Below are 18,336 nucleotides of genomic sequence, written 5' to 3' on the forward strand. Positions count from 1 at the left end.
TTTTGACCTATGGATATCCAATTATTCCAACATGACTTATTGAAAAGACCATCCTTCCCCCATTGAATTACTTTTTCATCAATGACAAAAATCACGTGGATGTACTTGTGTGAATTAATTTCTGGACTCTCTGTTTTGTTCCACTGATCTATGTGACTGTTCACTTTTCTATGAGACACAGTCTTGTGTTCATATCTTTTGACTCAACAATTTTATTTCCAGGAATTTATCCATAAGAGATGAAGATAAGAATTCTCCATAAGAGATAGACATATGTGAAAAAATGCACATGTAAGGATGTTCAACGCAGCATGTTTTACATACTGAATAACTGAAAACAATCTAATGTCTATCAACAGGAAAAAAGTTATAGAAATTATGATAGATTTTAGATTCCAGCAAAATGATTTACTTAGCTAGTGCAGAAACTATCTATCTCCCTATAAAACCTAGTGAAGTTGGATAAACATAATACATTTTAATATATGGTTGACTTAAAAAATGTGAGCTCTCCAGGAATCAGAATTGAAGAGGATCCTGAGAACCAGAATTCCAGGAGTATTTACTGATTTTGCTGTAGCCCTAGACATGTTAGTAGTCCAATAATGGTAGGGTCCCAATTTGAATGCACACAAAGGCATGGGTGATAACTACTTTGCATACTCATGGTAAGATATTGGAACTTTGAACTGGAAATAAGGCTGAGACCCTTGAAAGACTGTAATCTTCGTGAATGGGAAATAAAAATTCTCCACATACCTATTCAGCGAGATGACAATAAGTCTTCAGAGTGAAAATTAAATCCCTATGACGAGGCCCCAGGTAGATAGAGTCTACTAACCCTAAACTTAGAATCTAGACTCCTCCAAGCCAGTAAATCAACAGAAACATTTGTACTGGGCTGTTGACACCCTAGACATCCTAAAAAGCCTAACAGGAGCAAACATACACTCTCTAGAGAAATAACCCAGGCCACAAAGCATTCCTCCTAAAAAAACAAGCTCTCCTTAAAATGGACTAACAAAAAAAATTTAAAAATATAGATGGAATAAGCAATCATAGCAAGGCCAGGAGATACTACAAACAAGAGCATTAATACTCCAGTAATTTGGGGAAAAGCCTCGTTACTAGTCTATAACCACACTGTCCATTGTAAACATAATGCAAATGACAAGTGTGAGTAACCTATGTAGTTTTAAATGTAACTAAATTTTCAAAATAAAAAGGTAAAAGAAATAGGTGAAATTAATTTTAATAGATTAATATTATTTTATTTAACTTCATTTAATATCCTTTTTTCCTACTAAGTATTTGAAATCCAGGGTATATTTTACACTTACAGCACATCTGAATTTGGACTAGCCACATTTGAAGTGCTCAATAGCCACATGAGAGCCAGTGGCTATCATATTGGAACAGTGCCTGCAGGTCATGAAATAAGTATGTGTAAAATGAGTGATATGATTCATTCATTCAACTATGATTCACTGAGCACCTACTATGTACCAGACACTAGGAAAACTGCAGTGTACTAAGTAGACAAAGTCCTTGTATTCATGTGGCTTAAGTACCACTGTGTCTGGAGGAGGAAGGCATGGGGGCATGGAGAAGCAGGAATTAACAAGAAAATATGTACTATGCTAGATGATGATAAATACTGTCGAAAAAAAATAAAGCAGAGCAACACAGGTAAGGAGGACTCCTGTATATGTATATGTATATGTGTGTGTGTGTGTCTGCCCACCTGTGCACGTACACACATGTGTGTGATGTGGGGACTGTAGGGATATTATTTTATATCAGGTGATCAATGAAGGTCCCACAAATAAGGTAATATTTGGACAGGGACTTGTAAACCAAGAACCAAATACTGTAGAATATCTGCAAAAAATTTGTAGTCACTGAAATTAAAAAAAAATAGCTCAATGCATGGATTAAACATAGGACTCGACATTGTTAAAGAAAAAACTAAGACTTAGTTAAGAAAATAAAACATAACAAATAGTTTGAAAAGTTTTCTAGCTACAAAATAGCTATATTCTGTATAAATGACCACAAATAGTCTTTTTAATTTCTGAGCCTGTTATAAAAAAACTTAGATCAGCGCTATGCACTCTAAATATAATATGAGAAAGATAAATATTGCAAGGTATCACTTATATGTGAAATCTAAAAAAAATACTCAAACATAGAAACATAGAGTAGAAAAGTGGTTGCCAGGGTTGGGGGGCGGGAGGAATAGGGAGAGGTTGGTAAAAGGGTACAAATTTTCAGCCACAAGATGAATAAGTTCTGAGGAGCTAATGTATAACGTGGTATCTATAGTTGATAACAATGTATTTTAAAAATTATAAAAATAAATATAATATGAGCCACATAATTAAAAAAGTAAAAATAAATAGATGAAATTATTTTAATAATGTACTTTATTAGTAATTGAATAATATTTCAACCCAATATATCCAAAATATTATTTCAACATGTGGCACTAGCTACATTTCACATGCTTAGTAGCCACAACTAGTAGCTACCATATTAGATAGCACAGCTCTAGATGCTTCATATATTACTACAGACAGACAGCCTTCTTACATGCTTAGCTAAACTCTAGGTGGATTAAACCAAGAAATAAAAAAAGAAACTGATGCTGTGGAAATTTTGTCTTTCTCAGGAACTTCTGTTCCTTGGTGTTTTATGGCCAAGCAGTGATCAGGTGATAATGGTAGAGAATTACCATTTCTATCCTAAAGAGAGACATCCAGAAAAAGAGAGACATAATGGGAGATACAGTGAAACACTAAAAGCAGGAGAGACAAAAAAAGAGTGTGTGTGTACATGCACACACATGAGGAATGACAAGACCGTTGGGAGACAGAAAGAAGAGGCTCTTTTCTCCAGTCCGGATTAGCAATTGAACATGAAGCTTCTTCCCTCCTCTTGAAGCAGTAGGGTCCTCCATTTCAAGCTGTGCATCCATAAGCACCACTCCATGGTAGAGGACACCAGTGGCTGCAGTGACCAGGGTTTAAAACCCATGAACCTGAACTCATCCATTTTAACCCTCAGTCAAGGCTACTTCTCCAGAGAGAGCAGGCTTGAAATCAATGACTCCAGAGAGCAAATGAAGGAGCTGAATTTAGCAGAGGCGTGGAGTTGGTAGCAAAGGTATTCCCTACGAGGCCTTAAAAATGTAGAGTGTGATTAACTGCTTTTGCCTAAGAGCTCTCTAAAAGGAAAAGACAGATCTTATATCTTGCAAGTCTCAGGTAGAAAATGTACACTATATGTACACTAAAATGATGGACATGAGCATTGTGTAAGCCTGTTTTTAAACTCAGTTACGTTTTGACAACTACTGATTGAATCAACAGGTACATACTGCTTTGATATCATTCAAAACTGTGATGTAGGTCTGTTTGTTAATCCTAAAATGCTGCAACTCTAAACAAGGACCTTGTTTGAAGAGGCAAAGTAACGCTATAGTAAAAACCCCATGGACTGTGAATCTGAAGAATGTATCCTGGGTCTGGTTCTATTGTTAAATAGTAATATGAACCTATCCACCAATTATCTTTATAAGTAAAACCTTCTGTGCAAAATTATCGCATTGGATGATAGATTTCCCCTCATTCTACAATCTATGATTTCACTTTTGTAGAGAAAAAAAATGACGAAACAGAATGTTTTCATTTTATTTTACATAGAATAAAATGGAATAAGAACGGTTTGATTCATAAGGACATTCTAGATCTTTCCAGGTCCGTCTACTGCAATGCAACAAGATAATTTCACAAGAACTGGATTCTCAAGAAATTAAATGAACTCCAATTCTCCCACTTCCATCTATCAATATCACTTATGAGTGTGAGAGTTTATGTGAGTCTGTGTCTACTGATGTTTCATAGAAGAGTTGCTCTTAAACAATGTATAAATAGAAAACTTCACAATTATTTAAGTTTTGAAACACCAGTGGTCAAGTAGCTTCATAATGAATCTTGATAAAATTAAAATATCTGTAGGTACAGAATAAGGTTTCCCTCTCAGTTTCCCAGCACTCTTCATAGTGGTCATGCACAGTCATTTCAAGTTTCATCTTTTCTGAGACCACTCGCCACCAGATCATGCCTTGCACGCAAGTAATTTTCAGCTCCTTCCTTACATATGACAAATTTTACACCTAAAGTGTCACTAATATATATTGATGGATATTGATCATGGAGTGGCTCTGTTTGCGACCTTCCTCCGGGGAAAAGCTGGGCTACACATTTCATTTATATTATTTTGTTCTTGCAGCTGCTCAATACCAAATACAAAGACATATACAATTTGGTGGTTTGTTTCAATTTGCAGACATCACAGAGGCCTCTGCCCAGAACCAGTAATCAGCAGGACCAGCGCAACACTGCCAAAGACTCTACAAAGGCAATTCAAAAACCCCATAATTTAACTTTCACTTTTACTTAATAATGTTTGTGTACTATTTCAAATTGAAATGTAATTAGTTTAGAGACTTTCTACACAGATTTTTGGGTAAGCATCACTGATTTTACAAAGGCAGGCAAAGGCCACCTAATATTGTCCACTACAATTAGTTTTCTGATTGACAGTTAAATCCTCTCTGTTTATTCAGGTTATTGACACTTTCACATGTCAAGTTAAAATACTATTATTCTGTGAAGCATGAAATTTCAAAGGAATTGTTTCAGTCTGCAACAAAATAACCATATTAGGGAAGATCACTTGAAGGCTACCTACTTTATTCCCAATACCCACAAACTCTTAAGCTTTGTTCAAATGAAACTCCTGATAATGGATACGAATATTGTAAATATTATATAACTGCATGCTGTTGTGATATCTACAGGTTTTTGGAGTTAAACAGCTGGAGTTTGAATCTTGGCTCCAACCCTACTCTGCATGATGCCTCATATAGAGTAGATGCTTCATAAACGTTACTTTCCTCCGCTTATTGTTTTTCTCTAAAGTCAACTAAGAGAATCACTTTGGACTTCATTTCATGGGCAATGAGAAGCTATTTAAAACGCTGTTTTAAATTGGGAAAATTAACATGATATTTTAGATAACTGATAAAAAGTAGAGACAAGGAGATTGCATCTGTTTCAATAGGCTAGATAGATATATCCTATTGATTGATTGATAAGATCTGAACTATGATGGGGGCAGGAAGAAGCATCGCAAATTATCTATCTACCTACCTATCTATCTATTCATTTATCTACAATAATGTGGTAGTTCAAAAAGAACACTCACATCATCAACAAGAAGCCCATGAAATGGGTATTATTATTTAATTTTCACAGATGAAAAAAGTGGTGCTCAAAGACGTCATGTATTTTTCCCAAGGACAATATAATTATATAACTAATAAGAGCTTTAAGATAAATGAATTATCTGTGACCATTCCTATAATGCACTCCATCCTATGAAAATATCAAAAAGTCTGAGGCTGCTTATTGGATATAGACTGGAGGCCGAGGGAAGAATCAAATAAGATTGAAAGTTTAATAGTGGTAACATTAAGAAAAAGAATAAAGTCAGAGAAGGAATTGATATGAGAAATGTGACAAGGAGATTGATGGAATATTTAACTTAAGATTTACTGATTTCAGAGTGGGATTGGACATTCAAATGGAACTTCCACTAGGTATTTGGAAATATGGGATTGGTGGAATATGTGGCCTGGCTCTGGAGAGGTACAGAGTTACACAGGAGGCTGTAAGAATGAATATAATCTCTGAGAGAGAAATTTTCAAGTAGAAGACCACCAACAGTACTCATGGAACATCCATATTTTGCTAAGAGATGAGGTAAATTGATCAAACAGAGATAATGATGAAACAAGTAGAGGTATAAGAAAACATGTGCAGCTCAGAAACCAAGAGAAGAATGAGAGGATTGTCACTTTTTGAGCATCCACCAAGTGCCTATACATCACACTTTACCTATACGTTACCTATACGTAACTACACTTTACATATACATTAGCATTCAAGTCTAATATAACTCATTGGATTCATGTGCTGTGTTATTTCCATTTTTAAGATGTAGAAACGAAGGTCAGAGAGGAAATGTAACTTGTTCAAGAGCACACAGAAAAGAAATGACAAAATTAGGATACTAAGTTAGTTCTGTGAGACTCCAAATCTCTGGAATAGTCACCAGTGATTAAGTGTGGCTGTATTACCAAGAAGCAACATCACAGGATTTGGCAACTAGAAGGTTTTGAGAGAGCATTTGGGACAGGGCTAAGATTTCTGGTAGAGAGGACTGAATAGGAGGTAAGAAAGTGGAAAATGTGTTGGAGACCACTCTCTGGAGAATTTAGGCACTGATGGCTAGGGGAAAGAAAAGATGATAAATGCAGGAGAAATCTGATCTGAAGATGCCACCTCTCACTTTTCTTTCTATAGTGGGTATTCCAGTCCTTTTGTAATTTCATGACATAATGAAAGTGTTAAAGTAGGAAGCTCCATTTTTCTTCTTGCTAAATCTAGCTCACACTTGGTTAACATGTGCTTTGCCTGAAAGTACTCTAATCTCTCTCTCCATCTATTTGTAGTCCAGATAGAAACTGGAAGATTTCCTATAAGGAGTAGCAGCAGGGGAAAATGATTAAACGTATTTGAGAATGCATAGTACATACTGTAGCTAACTTTCACAATTATACAATTCTGTTTTCTGAACCTCAGTATTAATAGAATCCATTGTGTTATTTAGCACAAAACTATCATAAGTTTTGTATTATGTGCCAACTGTTTTACTTATCATCTTTTTTTTCTCCTTTAGAATCTGAACTTCCTTGAAGGTAGAGACCATTTTATACGTTTGTATGTTTATTATTTTTTTTTAAACAAGAGATAGCACAGTGTAGAGTATATGGTGGACAATGAATACATAGCCGTTGAAAGACTAGTCTGTACTAATACACAGATTTAAGAACTCTTCGGAACAAATTTTCCAAAGACATGTTTTTAAGCAGTCATGATTCAATTGCCCCATGGAAAATGCTGTGTGAAATCCAATTACTTCCACATTTGGGCATTTGCTTCTTATTTGATGACTCAAATGGCCAATTCTGAATGCACTGAGACAGGGTTAAAGAGGAATTCAGGTAAAATTCTTAGTATATTATCTACTTCTTTAATTTATAATTTTCTACTAATAAAAATGAAACATGTTTATTATAGATAATGTGAGCAATATGAGACCAAAAGAAAAAAATAAAAAAATCACTAATAAACCCACAATCCAAGGATAACTGTGGCTGGTATTTTATTTCCTTTTATTCTTCCTTATACCCATAAACGCACATGTCTTTTTACATAATAAGGGTGAAAAATGTGAATTTTCTATATACTTTTGATTTAATATTGCACAGTGAATGTTTTTCTATGTCACTAAATGTCCATCAAGAACATCATTTTAAAATATGAATAGTATCTTTTATGAATGATATCATTTAAACCATTTTGCTATTGTTGGTTATTTAGATGGCTACCAAGTTTTTATTGTTCCAAACACTTTGGTGAGTAAAATCTTTGTGTATAAGTCTCCTGCTAAAATTTCTGGCCATTTCCTTAGACCAGATTCTGAGAAGTTGAATTACTAGATCATTGAAACTTAATTCTATTTGCTGTTTGTGGAACTACAAAGAAAAAGAATCTTCCTGTCCAAACACTTCATACACAGATAAGGAGTGAAATACACTTATGTGACTGGTTTTTTCCAACTGACATGGCAAATCTGAACATTCATTTGGTACCCACAACATAGGACAGTACTTTTAAATTCATTTTCTTTTTAATTGTCATGCACTAATGATAGTAACAAATGACTGATCCATTCTTTTTTGCTTTCTTTTGCTATTAGAGTGTGTGTGTAAGGTGATGGATTTGGATTGATTCACTCTTCTTATATGCATATTATAGGACTATGACATTAGAGAGGTAGGCTGTGACTATCAAACTGTCTTTCCATATGCTTCATGCCAGATTCCACAAACCTCACTGCTCTAGCCTTCTCCAGAGTCATTCTTAATAATTTATCACTGTCTACAGTGTTTGCAGCACTGAGAAGATGAGGTTACCATAAGAAATAGCATATGCTGCATACAAACAGGTCAATAACCAGCTCATTTTGATATATGTCAGAAGCCTATTTTATCCCGGAACACAGTTCATCTGCCTTCAAAAATCCATTTTCAGGGAATCCTACAGGCTAAATCACAACATCATTCCAGTTAGGCAGAGAAAATAACTTTAGCTACAATCTGCCTTATTGCATTCAAAGCACATACCTGTTTGCAATCAAGTTCTCCAAAGATTATACATATTTCTACTCTGAGAAAAAGAAATGTGGGATGCTCTCGTGTGTAATTTCTAGATTTAGAATCTAACTTGCAATTATACATAAATAATGAATAGAATTTCAGTTTGAAAGTATCAGTATTAAAAAGGTTAATTTTGCTTTAAAATGACACTTAATGATTTTTCTGGTTATGAAAATAATGCTTTCTGCAGAAAATTTAGAAGAGTATCAATAAGGGAATTTAAATTACTTTTAATCTTATAATCAAGTGATAACTACTGTTAATTATTTTGTGTAACGTTTCAACCATTTTTTCTTACCTATGCGTGTGTGCGTGTGTGTGTGTGGGGGTGTAATTGTGGTTATACTGTATCTAATCTTGTATAACCTCTTTTATGTTTATTAATATATCATGAACATTCTACACACATTACATATATACTTAAGTATTCATAATAATGTTTTCTATTGATAGCATAATATTGTATAATAATATATAGTACTTATTTAACCAATACTCTATTTTTGGAATTAGCTTTATCTTTAATGTCTGCAATTATAAATAATGTTGCATTTAGCATCTTGCCTATCTCTGTGTTCTTAAAATAAATTTCCAGAAACATAATTGTCAGGTTAAAAGGATATAATCTGTTTAAAGGATTTTGATGCATATTCCTATATTACCGTTTAAATATATATTTAGGTTGACACTCAAACTATGTATAGTACTCAACTGGTGTTGGTACTCTACACTGTAATCTCTGGCCTACCCTAGAGACAGTTTTTATGCCCAGGTTCTTGCATCTCTCTGCCCAAGGCTATCTCTTGCCTCAGAATCCTGCTCAGCCCACTGGTGGAGCAGGCAAGAAGCGTGTAGAGGGTACCATCTCAAGAATTTCTCTCCATCATTAAAGGGGCAGGAGTTTGTACATAAGTGCCCTAGATTTCTTACTTCCCTGTAGGACAACTCTGAGTTGTGTTCCACACAGTCTCTTGAAGGTCCTCAGCAGGATTCAGCCCCAGTTGCCAACAGAAAACTACTCATTGGCTTTTCCTATATTGGCTTTATCCCCTTCGCCGTCTCACTTGCTCACTCCTTCATAGTCCTTCCTGGGATCACCTCCCAAATCAACTACTTCCATCCAAATCCCTGTCCCAGAGTCTGCCCTTAAGGAAACCCGAACTAGAATAATCTTCCATTTTCTCTTACTTCTAGTTTCAGGATAATTTTGAGACTGGAGAAAGATTAAGATAAGATTGATAACAACTCTAAAATATATGTAAAGACTTAACTGCAAAATTTCAGAGAACTATGTGATGATAGGGAAGGGAGAGGGACTTAAGACAATAAACAGGATAACAACATAATCTTACTTAATCTGACCTTGAACAAAAATTGCCTTCTATTTTCAATGCAAAAATTAAATTCAGATGTTTATATTATAAATATAGATTGATTAGAAAATGCAAAATGTAACAATTTGAATATCTAGACTGCATCACACTATAGTAACTCTCCAAAGGTTAAATTTCGGGTATGAACTTAATTATAATCAACTACTTGAAGGAAAAAAAATAGTGCCTTTTGTAAGTCCTAGTCTACAAAGGGCTACTTTAAATTCTTATATTGTTGGGGGGGGGGGAGGAGCCACAATGGGGAGTCAATCAAAGAAAGACATTAATAATATCAAGTATTTACATAATGCTATTTATTAGCTACTCTTCCAAGCACTTGATGTCTTTTAACTAGTTTAAAACTCATCACAATAGTATCAAAAAAGGATACTTAGGAATAAATGTAACCAAGGAGGTGAAAGAGCTGTACAATGAAAATTGAAAGACATTGATGAAAATAATTGAAGAAGACACAAATAAATGGAAAGGTATCCTGTATTCATGAATCAGAAGAATTAATATTCTTAAAATACACATACTACCTAAATCCATCTGTAAACTCAGTGCAGTCTCTATCAAAATTCCAATGGTATTTTTCATGGAAATAGAAAAAACAATCCTAAAATTTGTGTAGGACTACAAAAGACCCCAAAAAGCCAAAGCAATCCTGAGAGAGAACAAAGCTGGAGGCATCACAATGTCTGATTTCAAACTATATTACAAAGCTATGTAATCAAAACAGTATGGTACTGGCATAAAAATAGACACATAGACCAGGGGAACAGAATTGAGAGCCCAGAAATAAACCCACACACATATGGTCAACTCATCTTTGACAAGGGAGCCAAGAAGACTCAATGGGGAAAGGGTAGTCTCTTCAATAATGGTGCTGGCAAAACTGGATACCCACATGCAGAAGAATGAAGTTGGTCCCCTAACTTATACAACACACAAAAAATTCCCTCAAAATGGATTAAAAAGACTTAAATGTAAGACCGCAAACTGTAAAACACTAGGAGAAAACATAGGGGGAAAAGCTCCTTGACATTCATCTTAGCAACAGTTTTTTGGATATGACACCAAAAGCACAAGCAACAAAAGCAAAAATAAACATGTAGGACTGCATCAAACTAAAAAGCTTCTGCACAGTAAAAGAAACAATCAGCAAAATAAAAAGTCAACCTAGAGAATGGGAGAAAATACTTGCAAATTATCTGATCAGGAGTTAATGTCTAAAATATATAAGGAACTCATACAATTCATAGCAAAAAACCAATCTGATTCAAAAATGAGCAAAGGACTTGAATACAAATTTTTCCAAAGACGACATGCACATGGCCAATGGATACATGAAAAGCTGTTCCACATAGCTAATCTTCAGCGAAATTCAAATCAAAACCACAATGAGATATCATCTCACATCTGTTAGAATGGCTATCATCAAAAAGACAAAAGGTAAGTGTTGGGAGGTTGTGGAGTAAAGGGAACCTTGATATACTGTTGGTGGAAATGTAAATTGGTACAGCCCCTATGAGAAACAGTATGGAGGTTTGACAAATTAAAAATAGAAGTGTTATATTATTCAGCAATTCCACTTCTGCATATACATCCGAAGGAAATGACAACAGCATCTTGAAGAGATATCTGCACTCCCAAGTTCATTGCAGTATTGTTCACAATAGTCAACAAGCTAAGTGTCCATCAACAGATGAATGGATAAAGAAAATGTGGTATGCGTGTATGTATAATATATATATATATAATATATATAAACACATACCACACTTTATAGTATATATTATATTACATATAATATATTATATATTTTACACAGTGGAATATTTTTCCACAATAAAAAAGAAGGAAATTCTGCCTTTTCCAACAACATGGATGGATCTGGAAGTCATTAAGCCAAGTGAAATAAGTCAGACAGAGAAAGACAAATATTGGATGTTCTCACTTATATGCAGAATCTAAAAAAGCCAAACTCATAGAAATAGAGTAGAATGGTGGTTGCTAGGGGCTGAGGGTTGGGTGAAATGAGGAGAAACAAACTCCCAGCTATAAGAAAAGTAAGCTCTAGGGATCTAATGCACAGCATGGTGACTATAATTAACAATACAGTATTATATACTTGAAAATTGTTAAGAGAGTAGATCTCAAGTGTTATCACTACAGCAAAAAAATGTTAATTATGTGAGGAAATGGAGGTGTCAAGTAACATTTTTGTGGTAATCATTCTGCAATATATAAGTGTATCAAATCATCACATTGTACAACTTAAACTTACATATGTTATATGTCAAATAGGTCAATAAAGCTGGAAAAAACAAAAACTTATCACAGCCTTATGAAGTATACACTATTATTATCTCCATTTTACGGTTAAAGAAACTGAGGCATAGAGAGGTTAAGTGATTTGCCCACATAGCTAAGAAATTGCAGAACTGGGAATTAAACCAGAGACTGTGCTCTTAAACACTACACTACCCTGGCTCTTAGGATTGCAGAGTTATTAGAGAGGACTCTTTCCAGTCATCCAACATATACTAAAAAAGCAATGCTAAGTCATATGTCTTGTCACAAGAAAAGGAAGTATTCATGAGTCTTTTCTGGTGAAAAATTCTGGGAAACACTGGGTACCTTGATATTCTAAATAGACCAGTTCTGCCTAAAAATACTCTCCAGCATCAAATGTGAAAAAGTCTTTCTTTCTGATCTGAAGTGATGTGTTCCTGGATGAATGATATCTATTTTTATTACTCTGGCTGGAAAAAAAAGATAACTTAGACATGAAGTTCTCTCTCTGATCTTTGCTCTGTTCCTCTATCACACATTTTTTTGTTTGAACTTTCATTGAATGAATGCAGAATTAGCAATGGAAATCCACAAAGAGATTCATAAAGAGGAAAATGTTACGTTTCTTGGTGGGTGTAAGAGGATGGTGAGGTGGTAAGTAAAGGATATCTCAATTTAAAAGACAATAACAATGTCAAAGATGGAATAGCACCTGAGCAAAACTGAAATATATTAGTTCAACCTGAACATCTCATTGTTGAGCAAATTATGAATTTTAATGTTTGGACTCGGGCAATATTTGGCTAAACAAGGTCAAGAGGGAGGAAAATTCTTTCACATAAGTGTAACAGACTACTTGGATATAGATACTCAGGCAATCCTACTGACTAGCTGTATTTTCAAGCCTGAAGTAGGGTTATGCAGTTATTAGGCACATAATGGTTCTATTTCAAAATATTAATTTTGTTAGAATTCACATTTTCCAAACATTGAAAATATGCTTAGTATATGACAGATTTTCAAGCAGTCACTGAGCTTGACATTAGCAGCAGAAGATGGTCTTCATGCTAGACTTTAATCTCTAGACCAAGCTTTCCAAGAATAATGATTGTACCTACTTTTGGAATATAATGTTAGACTTGTTTTCACGGTTGAGCATTTGTTGGTTATGGAAAGAAAACTCACGGGACTACTGAGACCATAGATTTTCTTCAGGGTCTCAGTGTTTGAGATTATTTACCAACATATACCAACTTCATTACTGAAAAAATATACAGCAAACCAATTTCCAGTTTTTTGATGAAGAAAGATGCTTGACAAGAAGAAAGGGTAAGAAGAGGAAAAGAAATAGTAGAATAACATGGCTGGAGTTTAGAGTTTGAGTGGGAGTGTGTGCCTAGAGCTGATACTGGAGACACAGGCTGAGATCATGTCATGGAAGTCTTTGTGGTCCATATTAAAAGGTTTTATCCTTTTGGGGGCCGGCCCAGTGGTGCAGTGGTTAAGTGCTCATGTTCCACTTCGACGGCCCGGGGTTTACCGGTTCAGATCCCGGGTGCGGGCGTGGCACTGCTTGGCAAGCCATGCTGTGGTAGGCGTCCCACGTATAAAGTAGAGGAAGATGGGCATGGATGTTAGCTCAGGGCCAGTCTTCCTCAGCAAAAAGAGGAGGATTGGCAGCAGATGTTAGCTCAGGGCTAATCTTCCTCAAAAAAAATAAAAATAAAATAAAAATAAAAATAAAAATAAATAAATAAAAGATTTTATCCTTTATCTTGAAGATGGAGGAAATACATCACAGTTGAAACTGAATAGAATTTACTTACATTTGCAGTTTAGAATATAATTCTTGCAGAAATGTGGAAGAAAATTTTCAAGAGCTTGAAGATCTTATTCAGGGAAATGAATTAAGAAAGTTTTGTAAATGAGATTTGTTTAAATAGTGTCCTTCTATTAAACTACTAAAATTGAAAACCACTTTCTTAAATGAATATGTTTGGGTCCAGAGGATACACTTGAGTGCAATTTCTAAATAATCTTTACTATCAAACTAGTTTTTGACATGGAAGAATCACTTCTTCTAAGTAGATGCAATATATAGAATTTTGATCTAATTGATAAATTAGGTAACAGTTGACTTTAGAAAAACCTAAAAAGTGTCAAATATAAGAAACATTTAAATTGAGATTACCTGTGTTTGCTGTACCTACCATGAAAGCAAAAATGCTTCCCAGGTATATAAGACACCGAAAGAGCCCCAATATTAAAGGAACATACCAATTTTCCCTCAGCCTCTTCATTTAGGGTTACATAAGGCATTTCTGTGCAAAGCTGCTGGTCCCCATGAATAAGGATTAAGAAGGTGATTTATAAGGGTTAAAAGAAAATAAACTCTGTATTAGATAAGAGAATAGTGAAAAGCTCCGAGGAACAGTGTATGGCTGATCAAAATGGATTCTGAAAAAAAAAATTACAAAAATATCACAATATTCAGGGCCAAGTTAATATATCTCAATCCATGTCAGTGAGAAAGTAGGACAAGAGAAAAAGGACTCTGGCTAGTCACAGGAGGTGGTCTAGATGGGGAGATTTGGTGCAAAGAGTGAGCAATAAATAGGAGGGGAAACTTTTAAAAATATATATTATTCAACTTTCAGGCTGTTTTATTTTTGTCAAATTGAGGGCAGGCCATAACCCTTCCCACCTACTACAGTCCAGATAAGAACAGGTAAAGCAGTGAAACACAGAGGACAAGCAGCAGACAGGAAATATAGAGAGGGAAGAGCCCTTCCTGGGGTAACAAACAATAAATGTCCTGTCAAGGAACAATGGAAGATCCAGCAGTGAATGAAGGATCTGTGGATTAGGAAATTTAGAGCAGCAGTAGCCGGAGCTATAGCAAAACAGTTGAAGATGATGTATTAAAGAGTAAGCGTTAAGAAAAATTGGATTTGGATATTGAGAACCTTTTCAGTTAGTACAAAAACCTGATAAAAGGAAGTGGCAATCCGATGCAGACCAGTGCAGACCCTGGAATGGCAAATAAATCTGTATAACACTAGATCAGAGATATTTCCCTTTAACCACTTCTTTAAGGGGTTCACCAAGAGCTTACTGGCAATGATTTAAAGGGAATATCCTAACCAAAAGATGTACTATCTGTAGTTTGTGATGTATCTTCATATAATCCTATGGATATGTTCATTATACACATACGCACACTCTCCAACCGCCTCCCCCACTACACACACACTACTTTGAGTCAATTGTTTCATGGACTGTCTCGTTCTAATTCTATAGTGTGGACAGTATCATTTTTAACTAATTCTCCCTGGTCGTACATTAAAAGAATATGACTAGGAGCTGTCAAAGGTAAATATTCAAACTAAATGACTTCACTGGCCACTGCCTTCAAGATTCTGTTGGTCAGAGAGGGCATACAAGGTAAGCAGCAAATCTTCAGTGGATTGATCTTCCCCCAGTGCCTGGAATAGTGCCTGCCACCTGGTAAGTTCCCAAGATAATTTTTGAATAATTGAATGAATCTGTTAATGAATGGTACTTTAATAAAGCTTATTCTTGGCCAATCATGCCATGTAAGTTATTTATTCATGGCACATTACAACCAGCCCTTCGGGAGAGTCCCAGAGAATATTTTATTCTTCAATTAAATAAAACTTCATTATTTTCTATCTACTTAAAATAAGAGACATGCCAGCATTCAAGTTCTACAAATCATATAAACCCGATTGAATGCCTGATCTGAACTTTTACCATAATGCTCTTTGCCATGGAAAATGGATTTCCTTCTGCTTACCATGAAACATCACAAAAGTCAAAACCCTTGAAATCTCCTTCAGCAGGAATTCTTCATCAGGATTTCAGGATCTTATAGTGACAATATAATGCAAGAATGGAAAATAGCTTCCAAAGGGAATAATGATGCTTTAAATTGCATCAAGAAAATACTGTGTTAAAAATAAGGGCGTCATGGTCCTATTCTACTCTGTATTTAATACTGTCTCCACTTTTCGTCAATAATCCTTAAATGGAAAAATAACAAACTGGAGTTCACAGAGAAAATGTGACCAGGATGTCAAGGAGACTTTAAATTTTGTCACATATGGAAAACTTAGAGGAACTCATGATTTGCTCCCCCTCCCACAAAATGTTTCCAAACTAAGTTTTCCAAATTTCAGTAAAATGAATTTTAGCATTCATAGAAACGCTAAAAGCCTAAGAATCAATTACAATCTTCTTCCTTCTTTCAACTCTGAATTAAACATCAATACTAATACCAATTATAATGTTAATGCTAGTGCAATTATTGCTAATAGTTGCTAACATTTACTGAGTATTTATGTTCTATCAGGCACTATCCTAGGAGCTTTATATGTGTTCTCTTGCTTAATTTTCACAACAATTATACTTTCCATCTTTCAGATGATGATTTGAAGACCTAGAGCTATTAATACAGTTGCACATAGTCATAAATGGTAGAGTCAGTATTTAAATCCAAGTTTATCAGATTTCACAACTTGAACGAAGTTCTGTCACGTCAATCTCCAAAAATATCTTAGCTTTGCCCACTTACGCCCTTCTCCACTGCTGCTAATCTTGTCAAAACTAGCATCATCTCTTACCTATGCTACTGCAGTAGTATCTTAGTTGAGGTTGTGTTAAGTGTGTACATACATTATATCAATGAATCTTGTCCACAGGTCTGTGAGATTAGCATTGTATTATCCAAAAGTGAAGAAATTTAAATGAGAAAGCTTAAGTAAGATGCCCACAGTAACACAACTATTAAACAGAAGAAAGAATTGAATCTGCCATATAATACTCAATGACTTAAATTCACTTTGAAGAGTGTCAACTGGATTAGTAGAGTGGAATGAAAATAATTCACAGACTCTTTCCCCCTCCATTTAATAAAATTGATTAAAATAATAGTAAACCCCAGCAAAAAAAATAGTTATTACTTCCAATCAAAGAAAGAAATGAACATGACTTAAAGCACTAAGCTTCAAAAACTGATAACCAAGGGAAAAGGCAGTTTCTGTTGGGGCGGTACTGAAAGTTTCCTGATCAGAGTCCTACTCCTGAGCTAGACAGATGAGTTGGTAAAGTCGTAGAAATGTTCACAAATACCCCAGATCTGAGAGAGAAGCGAACTTTGTAGATGTTGTTATCTTCTTCCTCTTCTGACTGGGGATGAACGATGAAATAAAGAAAGTGTTAAATAGAATTAAAAACTCTTTCTAAAAGAAGTAAAGTTTCCAGGATTTACACAATTAAGGAAGTAATTTGAAGCCTAACTGTACCCTCCATAGAAACAGGACACAATCCCAACTGGAGAGAACTAACCCTGACTCAAGAAAGTGAAGGAATTCTCAACAGAGAGGAAGAGAATAAAGATCATACTTTCTAATAAAGACTGCACAGAGCCTCACCTGAATTTTCCTGTTTTCCAAGACACCACACTTCTTCAATATCTAGTCTCAAATGGATGCTCAGATATTGTGAAAAGAGTAAGGAAACGTAAAAATAGAAGTCTACACCACATGTCTATACATGGGCAAGATGAATAAAAAGGCAAATCGCCACATATGTAAACATATAAGAACAAACATATTATTAAGTGAAAGAAGCCAATCTGAAAATGCTGCATACTGTATGATTTCAACTATATAGCATCCTGGAAAAGGCAAAACTATGAAAGTAGTAAAAAGATCAGTGGTTGCCAGGAGTTAGGGGAGAGTGAGATGATAGGCAGAGCACAGATGAATTTTAGGGCAGTGAAACTATCCTGTATGATACTCTAATGGTGGATACATGTCATATACATTTGTCCAAACTCATAGAATGCACAACACCAAGAATGAACCCTAATGTAAACTGTATTTTGGGTGATAATGCTGTGTCAATGTAGGTTCATTGATTGTAAAACATACACGTGTGTGTGTGCATGCGCATATGTGGGTGCAGGCTACAAGGGAAATATCTCTACTTTTTGCTCAATTTTGTTGTGAATCTAAGATTTCTGTAAAAAATAAAGTCTACTTAAAAATGAATGAGATAAAACGACAAATGTAGTAAACATGAGTATTTAATAATATAAGAAAATTTCTCTGAATTGTGGAAACAATTGAATCTAGATTAAAGGTGCAAGAAATGTTCTAGGGAAGTACAAATGATCGTACCCTTGTAAAAGTACTGAACTCCAACTATAAATAAAGAATTCTCAAGTATCCAGCAGAAGCACCTCATCTACACGGAGGAAAACATACTATTCTCAGATTTTGCCACAACAAT

This window comes from Equus przewalskii, chromosome X, assembly GCF_037783145.1.
Source record: "Equus przewalskii isolate Varuska chromosome X, EquPr2, whole genome shotgun sequence".
NCBI classification, from domain to species: Eukaryota; Metazoa; Chordata; class Mammalia; order Perissodactyla; family Equidae; genus Equus; species Equus przewalskii.